The sequence below is a fragment of the Clarias gariepinus genome, chromosome 15, assembly GCF_024256425.1.
Source record: "Clarias gariepinus isolate MV-2021 ecotype Netherlands chromosome 15, CGAR_prim_01v2, whole genome shotgun sequence".
NCBI lineage: Eukaryota > Metazoa > Chordata > Actinopteri > Siluriformes > Clariidae > Clarias > Clarias gariepinus.
Genome location: NC_071114.1, coordinates 18939893 through 18950881, shown reverse-complemented (window position 1 = coordinate 18950881; position 10989 = coordinate 18939893). Strand labels below are relative to the sequence as shown.

Sequence of the window (10989 nt, the reverse complement as noted above, 5' to 3'; positions counted from 1 at the left end):
CGATTGCGAGGAATATCGGCCAACACTTTCTCCATCAACCGTTCGAACGTAGCTGGAGCGTTACATAGGCCGAACGGCATGCGCCGGAATTGCCACAACCCCTGTCCGATCGAGAACGCCGTTTTAGGACGTGCTTCCGGTGCGAGTTCTACCTGCCAATACCCGCTACGCAAATCCAGCGAGCTAAACCACGCCGAGCCCGCAACGTGTTCAAGCGCATCATCTATTCGCGGTAACGGATAAGAATCTTTGCGCGTTACCTCGTTTAACCGCCGGTAATCCACGCAAAACCGCCACGACTCGTCTTTTTTCCGCACCAGCTCAACCGGCGAAGACCACGGCCCGGACGCTGGCTCTATGACGCCCGAGTCGGCCATCTCCCGCAGCGTCTGCTCGGCGATAGCCCGTTTAGCTAATGGAAGCCGTCTCGGATGTAGCCGCACAGGAGCTGCGTTACCCGTATCGATACTGTGCTGCACCAAATTGGTATGAGTGCACTCGCGCTCATCTACCGCGAAAATGTCCGCGAACTCGTTCAAAAGGGACTTCACGGCATCGGTCTGCGCCTGATTTAGGCCTACGCTGCTACGCTGCATAATCTCGGCCATTATGCTCGTTCGGTCTGCTACCGGATGCTTACATGGGGCGCCAACCGGAAGTTCCGCCCCCCGGGTTCGCTCCACTAACCTGTCCGGCTGCGTTTTGGGCACTAGCAACCTGGCTAACCCGAAGCTACCACGCAACGTTCCGTCATCGAGATTCAGTACGGCACCCCACCTTTCCAAAATATCCAACCCCAAGATACAATCATCCTCAATGTCGGCCACAAAGAATGGATGAAAAAGAATGATTGCACCTACTTGTATTCGCACGGTGCGACAGGCCCGTATCTCCAGATAACTCCCCGACACGGTGCGAATGTTCGCGGCTGGGGCCGGCAGCAAACGATCGCGATCACCCTGTGCCAGTACTCCCCAGCGCAGCAGCGAGACGGTAGAGCCGGTGTCCACGAGCGCTCGTAGCGAAACGTTGTCCAGGCCACACTGAACGTAAACCCCCGCGCGATTTCCTACACGTCCTGACCGGAGATTGAGACCGGCAGTCGGGGAAACAAGGAAAGCTGTGGGAGGCGGCTTCCCCTCGGCGCCCCCCGAAGCTAGTTTAACGGCTGCTGGGGTACGTTGTCCTCAGGCCGGAGAAGATTGCAGCGGTAATCCGGCGGCCCCTGGCCTCGGCGTCGTCGCGAACTCTCAGGAGCGGTGTCGAGGCCTAGCCGCGACGGGTAGCCCTGTCCCCGGCCAGGTTCACCTACCGAGCGGCCCCGAGCCACGGGAGTGCGCTCGGCTCTTTCGCCGTGGCGTTCCGCCATGATGGGTTCGGCGCGTTCAGCCTCGCGCAGCGCCTCATCCAGGGAAGCCGGTGCCGCTAGCCGGATGTGCTCCCGAAGCCGCCACGGCCGGACTCCCCGCAGAAAAGCACGGCGCGCTAACTCCTCCTGCTGGGCGGGCCCAAACTCCGGGTAGCCTATGCGCGCGAGAGCTCTCAGGTCCATGGCGAACGCCCCCAATGGCTCGGAGGCGCTCCGCACGCGGGTTGCCAGCTCCTCGCCCGCAGCCTCATTACGTTCACCTGTGCCGAAGCGAAAACGGAGCGATTGCTGCAGCTTTACCCAGTCGTCCCGCTCATCAGCCCGGAGGTCTTGCAGCGCCCGCAGCGCGTCTCCCTCCAACGAGAGGGCCACCCGGACGGCTGTTTCTGCCGGGGACCAGCCCGCGAATTTGGCGGCTAGCTCTACTTGGGCGATGTATGCGTTGGGATCGCCGGTGCCGTTGTAGGCCGGCAGGCGCAGCTGCAGGTCGCTTCGCTGGCGGACGGGGCACGGAGCTGTAGCTTGCTCCGGTGCCGGCGCCGCGTCACTGGAGGAATCCTCTCCGAGGTCCAATGCCGGGACCTGGAACACGCCGCTCCGCTCCGGTCGCCGCTCTTTGCCCGCGCTGGCCCCATCAGGGAGGGGCTTCTTCCTCCTCAGCCGCTCTGCCACTCGGCGGACTATTTGGATCCGCCGGATTTCCTCCGGGGTGCGCTCTAACCCGCGACTCTCCATCCCACTTCTGACACCAAATGTAGCGTTTTCACCGCTATGCAGGAACTTGGAGAGACGAGTGAGCTGCTTTTGCTGCCCAATGCAAATGGCTGGGAGTAATTTATTGTCTTCCTCCTCACGTATACACAAAATCCACCACATCCAACCTCCATAAAACACACATCATCCACACACACACACCTATGGCCGAAGCCACTAACTTGAACACTTTTTCCCAACAGGGTGAACACAAAACAATCCCTCCTGCAAAGCATGATGGTAGACCATCAAAACCCCGCCCACGCCACAATATTTACAGTTATAAGGATGGCTATTCCGTGTCCACTTATTCACATTTCTCCAGCATCAATACTGTGTATGAATCTGTCTCATTACATTAATCATGTAAACCACCGTTTGAACTTAATATTAATTATATTAACTATTCCAAAAACTTGCTTTTAACTTTACACATCACTGTATTTAACCAATCACATTCTTACTAAATGGTAAACAAAATAACTTTTAACACCCAGTCTGACCCAATATAGCAAGATGCTAGTTAAACCCAATGGCTGAAGGAATAGCATGGCTTTAGCATGGGAGCATGTCAGTCTATCCACACGTGCGCTTCTGTCTAGCTCCCTTAATAACCACACACGGCTGATTCATGTCCTTAAACATTAATTTAGTTCACAGTCAGTTACTTCTTACCCACTTTTATCTGAACCATGGTATTTTAAGCATTTGTTCCTTATTTTTGTACCTGCTAAAGTTATGACCTGTTACCCAAATTATTGACGCCATTGTTTGCCGATTTGGCGTCAATGCCGAGCACTTTTAATTAACACTAAGTTCAATTATTTTAAAACTACTCTGATACCAACTACAGTTGCATGAACAAATAATACTGTTGTGCATTACTTAAAGATTAATTAACATCAGCTTACCTGTAAAAATAGTTTTATGAAAACACTTTTAAACCCGGAGCACTCTTTCGCGTGTACACCTGCATTTACTCATTATATGCTGAACGCTTACACTCTACCAGCGTCCACACCCAATCCTCCGCCTAGTGTACCAATTAGGGTGCCTCCGCTAGTAGCTGATTGTTACATGAACAGCACTCTTTAAGAAACATGCACAATATTATCAGTCAGTATCACAGTAGTTCCAAAAACGCTACTCGGCTTAAAAAATTAATAGGGGCAATACTTTACTCTCCTTTTAGCTGTACATAACCTTACAGGGCTACACACACACATACACACGGTCATTCAAGCACTACGGGCAATTTGGGAACAACAGTTAGCCAAATCTGCATGTCTTTGGACTGTGGAAGAAAACCAGAGTACCCAGAGGAAACCTACCAAGTATAGAGAGAACGTGCAAATGCCATGCACATAGAGACAGGAATCGAACATGGCTGGGACTTGAACCCAGACTCTGGACCATGGTTGCTTAGTGCTAACCCCTAAGCACCCATGCCATGCTCTAAATGAACAAAATTGCTATATTATTTGCATGTGTGAGTTCATTTGGTGTATGTGAGACAAATATACTATGGGAAAACATGAATAGATTGTATGATTAATGTATTGTGAAATAAGAGGACAGGAAGAACTTTACTGACCTCTACAGAAAAAAAAAAACAATAACAGACAGTATAACTTATCACCTTCTCGCTAACCCACATCGCATATCCATTCTATAGTGACCCCTAATAAAATTTAAATACATGTTATTACAAGACACAACATAAATATTTTATTGATTTAGAAACATACACAGTCATTGTGAGATGTACGTTGTGATGCAGAATGTTTTTTAATCATTTTATTATCACTATTACAGTATAATAATAATAATAATAATAATATAATAATAACTAAATAATAATAATAATAATAATAATAATAATTTGGAACTTAAAATATATTTCATTTAGTATTTATTAGCTAGAGTGAATTGATGTTTGATAATATAGACCTAAAAACATGGTAATGTTATATATAAGAAATATAAGAATTTGTTTCTTTTTTATACTACAACATACATATACCTCCAAAAACATGTTTTATGGTTTAAAAGTACACAAATAGTAGTCACTAATATAACTCCATAGTATTAACTTGATAAATGTTTCAAAAATCATGATGCCAATACATTTTTGTTATACATGAAAATAAGATCCACTGAAAACCAGTGTAACTGATTGCATGGTTAGTAACATTGCATGGATCATGAAGATGCCTGCTTTCTGAATTATTATATATTCAATTGTACAAATAAAATCATGCAGGGCTGAAGTGTGATTAGTTGGTGTTTTATAAGGTATATATATATCTTTTTTTTTGTGTGTGTGTGTGTGTGTGCGCGTGTGTGTTTTACTGTGGATGGGGGAAAGCCTTTTTAAAACACTCACAAATAATGGTTATGTGACCTTGACAAATAAAAGATATGTAAAATATGTCAGAACTTATGAAGCATTTACGGAAATGAGTTGATCAATAATTGATTGCCACAGGTGATCCTTAAGGTGTGACTTTTTGTATTTGCTTCACTGTAATCTTAATGTTTCCATTAACATTAGCTTGGATGAGTCTGGAAAACTGTTGAACAAATTAAACAAATGAAAAGAATTAAATATGTACATACATAAATTTAAATATATGCAGACATAGCCTTACTATAAACATATACTATATAACCAAAAGTTTGTGAACACCTGACCATTAGAACCATTTGGGGTTTTTGTATGGTTCTAAGATGTATTCCTCTGTTATAACACTGGCATTCCAACTTGTTTGCTCTTACAAGAACCTCTAATTTTCTGAGAGGTTTTCTAGAAGAATTTGGAATGTGGCTGTGGGGATTTGCTCATTTAGCCCCAAGTGCATTAGTCAGGTCAGGTCAGGTCAAGGTATTTACTTAAGCTGAGGTATTCAGTTAAGATGAGGTGTTTGTGAAGGTCACTCAATGTATTTTATTTCCAACATGTTTCCTTAGTTCCAGCAAAGAGAAGTTGTAATAGTACAGCATTTACAGTAAAGCCATGCTATACAATTGTGTGCTTCCAATGTTGTGGCAACAGCTTGGGGAAGGCCTACATACATTCCCATTATTAATTCATTAACAAATGACTCATTGAACTTCATCAAGTTTGCATAGAACAGCAAGAACCCTTTCTCTCACCTGCTGCTCTTTCTGTTTTGTCTTTTTAATTTAATAAGACAAAAAAAAAATCAGTTTGTCACAAAACCGAAAACAAAAAGCAACTCTTTCTGATTTGAGAATTGGTAGCCAATGGTATAAATGGTCAAATATGACTGGTCAAATTAGGCTGATTTTTTAAATGATTAATCTACAGTTAATTAACAGTAACAGTAGTTGTAACATTCTTGAAATGACTCTCCAGGGTCAGTATGTTATACTCATCAACAGAATGACTGTTTATAGCTGCTGTGACTTAAACAGGAACAGGAACAGGATTTAACTTGTCTTGCAAACATTACATGAGTAATGTTGTAAATATAACTATGCAGCACAATTCCCAGCATAGAATTACTAGATTTTCAGTGTTCAAACACTGTACATGGTAAATAAAGGTTCAGTCGGCTCAAATATATTATGATGCTTCATAATGTTTTACTATTTTATTGTGTATATTCCAATTTATATTTATAAATATATAATATGTACTGTATTAACCATATATGTGGAGTATTGAATTAGGTGTGACCTTACCTCATTTATATAGGTAACAATTTGATCCTTGCTTAGTTCAGTGACAGATAGCATTCTAACCACTGCTTGGGCAAACACTGTAGAGAGAGATGAAAAGAGATAAGCTGAATTGTTATTTATTTTATAATAAGGCATAAAAAATAAAACATTTTACAATTGTTTGAAAGGGAAGTAAGAGTAAGTAAGAATATTTGTAGGTAAAACAATACCTGTCAATGGTGGAGCTGTTGATGGTTGAATAATCTGGGAAGAAGTGGTTTTGTTGGTGGTTGTTGGAGGGGTTGTAGATGTTCCTGGAGTGCTGTGTTTGCTGCTTGTTGTTGAATGAGTTGTATTTTCAGAGGAAGTTGTTATACTTCTTGTTGAAGAAGCTGTACTTATTTTTCCGAAGGTTGTGGATATTTTTGGAGAGGTAGTTGTAATCACTGACGTTGACACCATGGTTTTTGATAGAGTTGTAACTGTATTTGTTGGAGAGATGGTTGTGATGTTTTTTGTTGTTGCTGGTCTAGCTGTTGTGTTTGTTGTATTTGGAAGCATTGTTGGTGTTTTTCCAGAGTTGGTGGTTGTGTTGGTTGGTGTTGAAATTGTTGTTCCAAGTATTTTTGGAAAGGTGGTTAAGGAAGTTCTTGATGTTGATTGATAGGGCTCAGCGGTTGTAACTTTGATTGCTGAAGATGTGACGGAAATGATGGATGATGTCACTGATGATGTTGATAAACTTCCCGGGGAGATAGATGTTGAGAAAATGTCTTGAAATTCAGGTGCTATTGACTGATCTGTTGATGATTGTAGTGAAGTAGATGGTTCTGCTATATCCAATGGTGTTGACAATGTTTCCGAAGCTTTGGAATATGTTGAGTGATCTGTAGTTGATTCTGGTAAAGTTATGGGTGATCCTGTATCGGATGGTAATGACAGAACTTCTGGAGATTCAAAGGTTGATAACATGTTTGGAGGTTCTGATATGGATGATGGATATGTGGATGTTTTTGGTGAGGTAAATGGTGACACCAAAACTGGCAATGTTACAGCTCCTAGGGAGTGAGGTGTTGATGAGTAATCTGTTGATAATTCTAGTGCAGTATATGGTGATGCTGTAGAAATTTCTGATGAAGTATCTGGTGAAACTGTAGCTAATCGTGTTGACAAACTTTCTGTCGATTCAGATGTAGATAAAACTTCTGTAAATCCAGATGTTCGGTGATCTGCTAATGATGTTAATAAAGAATATGGGTATTCTGTAACTGTTTGTGTTGCAGAATTTACTGAGGAATCAGAGGTTAATGGGTAATCTGTAGATGATTTTGGTAAAGAAAAGGGTGATGCTGTAACCAGTGGTGTTGACAAACTTTCTAAAGGTTCTATAATTGATGAGTAATCTGTTGATGATTCTGTAAAAGTGGATGGTGATTTTGCATTTGTTTTTGATGAAGTTTCAGGAGATTCTGATGTTAAGTGATTTGTAGATGGTTCTGATGAAGTATATTTTGTAGTTGCATTGGCTCCTGGGGAAGTTTCAGGCGATTCAGATGGTGAGTGATCTGTGGTTGATTGTGATAAAGTAAAAGGTGATACTGTAACTGATGGTGTTGACAGACTTTCTGGAGATTCAGAGGTTGCTAACATGTTTGCAGATTCTGATATGGATGCTCGATATGTAGACGTTTTTGGTAAGGTAAATGGTGAGATTGTAACTTGTAATGTTACAGCTCCTGGAAAGTGAAATGTTGATGAGTAATCTGTTGTTAATTCTGATAAAGTAACTGGGGATGTAGAAATTTCTGATGAAGTACCTGCTGATACTGTAACCAATAGTGTTGACAAACGTTCTGTTAATTCAAAGGTAGATAAAACTTCTGTAAATCCAGATGTTGAGTGATCTGCTAATGAAGTTAATAAAGTATCTGGGTATGCTGTAACTGTTTTTGTTCCTGAATTTACTGCGGAACCAGATGTTAATGGGGTATCTGTAGATGATTCTGGTGAAGAAAAGGTTGATGCTGTAACCAGTGTAGTTGACAAACTTTCTGGAGATTCTGTAATTGATGTGTAATCTGTTGATGATTCCGTAAAAGTATATGATGATTTTGCATTTGTTTGTGAGGACGTTTCAGGAGCTTTAGATGTTGAGTGATCTGTAGATGGTTCTGATAAAGTATATTGTGTAGTTGCATTGGTTTGTGAGAAAGTTTCAGGAGATTCAGATGTTGAGTGATCTGTAGTTGATTCTGGTAACGTAATGGGTGTTACTGTAACTGTTGGTGTTGACAGACCTTCTAGAGTTTCAGAGGTTGCTAAAATGTTTGCAGATAGTGTTGACAAGCTTTCTGTTGATTCAGAGGTAGATAAAACTTCTGTAAATCCCGATGTTGAGTGATCTGCTAATGAAGTTAATAAAGTAAATGGGTATGCTGTAACTGTTTGTGTTCCTGAATTTACTGCGGAACCAGATATTAATGGGGTATCTGTAGATGATTCTGGTGAAGAAAAGGGTGATGCTGTAACCAGTGTAGTTGACAAATTTTGTGGAGATTTTGTCATTGATGTGTTATCTGTTGATGATTCTGTAAAAGTATATGGTGATTTTGCATTTGTCTGTGAGGAAGTTTCAGGAGATTCAGATGTTGAGTGATCTGTAGTTGATTCTGGTAACGTAATGGGTGTTACTGTAACTGTTAGTGTTGACAGACTTTCTAGAGTTTTAGAGGTTGCTAAAATGTTTGCAGATAGTGTTGACAAGCTTTCTGTTGATTCAGAGGTAGATAAAACTTCTGTAATTTCAGATGTTGAGTGATCTGCTAATGAAGTTAATAAAGTATCTGGGTATGCTGTAACTGTTTGTGTTCCGGAATTTACTGGGGAATCAGAGATGAATGGGTGATCTGTAGATGATTCTGGTGAAGTATAAAGTGGTGCTGTAACTAGTTTTGTTGACAAACTTTCTGGAGATTCTGTAATTGATGAATAATCTGTTGATGATTTTGTAAAAGTATATGGTAATTTTGCATTTGTTTGCGAAAAAGTGTTTGAAGATTCAGCTGTTGAGTGATCTGTAGATGGTTCTGATAAAGTATATTGTGTAGTTGCATTGGTTTGTGAGGAAGTTTTAGAAGATTCAGATGTTGAGTGATCTGTAGTTGATCCTGGTAAAGTAATACTGGGTGATACTTTAACTGATCGTGGTGACAGACTTTCTGGAGATTTAGAAGTTGATAACATGTTTGCAGATTCCAAGTTGGATGCTGAATATGAGGATGGTTCTGGTGAGGTTAATTGTGACGTTGAAACTGGCAATGTTACAGCCCCTGGAGAGTCAGGTGTTGATGAGTAATCTGTTGATAATTCTGATGAAGTAACTGTTGATGCTGTAGGAATTTCTGATGAAGTACCTGATGATACTGTACCCAATAGTGTTGACAAGCTTTCGGTTGATTCAGAGGTAGATAAAACTTCTGTAAATCCAGATGTTGAGTGATCTGCTAATGAAGTTAATAAAGTATCTGGGTATGCTGTAACTGTTTGTGTTCCGGAATTTACTGTGGAACCAGATGTTAATGGGGTATCTGTAGATGATTCTAGTGAAGAAAAGGATGATGCTGTAACCAGTGTAGTTGACAAATTTTGTGGAGATTCTGTAATTGATGTGTAATCTGTTGATGATTCCGTAAAAGTATATGGCAATTTTGCATTTGTTTGTGAGGAAGTTTCAGGAGATTCTGATGTTAAGTGATTTGTAGATAGTTCTGATGAAGTATATTTTGTAGTTGCATTAGCTTCTAATGAACTTTCAGGCAATTCAGATGTTGAGTGATCTGTGGTTGATTGTGATAAAGTAAAAGGTGATACTGTAACTGATGGTGTTGACAAACTTTCTGGAGATTCAGAGGTTGCTAACATGTTTGCAGATTCTGATATGGATGCTCGATATGTAGACGTTTTTGGTGAGGTAAATGGTGAGATTGTAACTGGTAATGTTACAGCTTCTGGAAAGTGAAGTGTTGATGAGTAATCTGTTGTTAATTTTGATGAAGTAACTGGGGATGTAGAAATTTCTGATGAAGTAACTGGTGATACTGTAACCAATAGTGTTGACAAGCTTTCTGTTGATTCAGAGGTAGATAAAACTTCTGTAAATCCAGATGTTGAGTGATCTGCTAATGAAGTTAATAAAGTATATGGGTATGCTGTAACTGTTTGTGTTCCAGAATTTACTGTGGAACCAGATGTTAATGGGATATCTATAGATGATTCTGGTGAAGAAAAGGGTGATGCTGTTGCCAGTGTAGTTGACAAACTTTCTGGAGATTCTGTAATTGATGTGTAATCTGTTGATGATTCCGTAAAAGTGTATGGCGATTTTGCATTTGTTTGTGAGGAAGTTTCAGGAGATTCAGATGTTGAGTGATCTGTAGATGGTTCTAATAAAGTATATTGTGGAGTTGCATTTGTTTGTGAGGAAGTTTCAGGAGATTCAAATGTTGAGTAATCTGTAGTTGATTCTGGTAACGTAATGGGTGTTACTGTAACTGTTGGTGTTGACAGACTTTCTAGAGCTTCAGAGGTTGCTAAAATTTTGGCAGATAGTGTTGACAAGCTTTCTGTTGATTCAGAGGTAGATAAAACTTCTGTAAATTCAGATGTTGAGTGATCTGCTAATGAAGTTAATAAAGTATCTGGGTATGCTGTAACTGTTTGTGTTGCTAAATTTACTGGGGAATCAGAGATTAAAGGGTGATCTGTAGATGATTCTGGTGAAGTATGAAGTGGGGCTGTAACTAGTTTTGTTGACAAACTTTCTGGAGATTCTGTAATTGATGAATAATCTGTTGATGATTCTGTAAAAGTATATGGTAATTTTGCATTTGTTTGCGAAAAAGTGTTTGAAGATTCAGCTGTTGAGTGATCTGTAGTTGGTTCTGATGAAGTATATTGTGTAGTTGCATAGGTTTGTGAGGAAGTTTTAGGAGATTCAGATGTTGAGTGATCTGTAGTTGATCGTGGTAAAGTAATACTGGGTGATATTGTAACTGATCGTGTTGACAGACTTTCTGGAGATTTAGAGGTTGATAACATGTTTGCAGATTCTAAGTTGGATGCTGAATATGAAGATGGTTCTGGTGAGGTTAATTGTGACGTTGAAACTGGCAATGTTACAG

The 10989-nt window shown here is 40.8% G+C and overlaps 1 long non-coding RNA gene across 1 annotated transcript; it reads right to left on the bottom strand.

Annotated features, from left to right (window-relative positions):
* Positions 1–4384: 4384 nt before the first annotated feature.
* LOC128543400 (uncharacterized) lies at positions 4385–7134 on the bottom strand. Its single transcript, XR_008365718.1, has 3 exons — positions 6040–7134; positions 5831–5907; positions 4385–4695 (listed from the first exon to the last, which is right to left on the bottom strand). It is a non-coding gene; the product is annotated as an uncharacterized LOC128543400 (long non-coding RNA).
* Positions 7135–10989: the final 3855 nt, after the last annotated feature.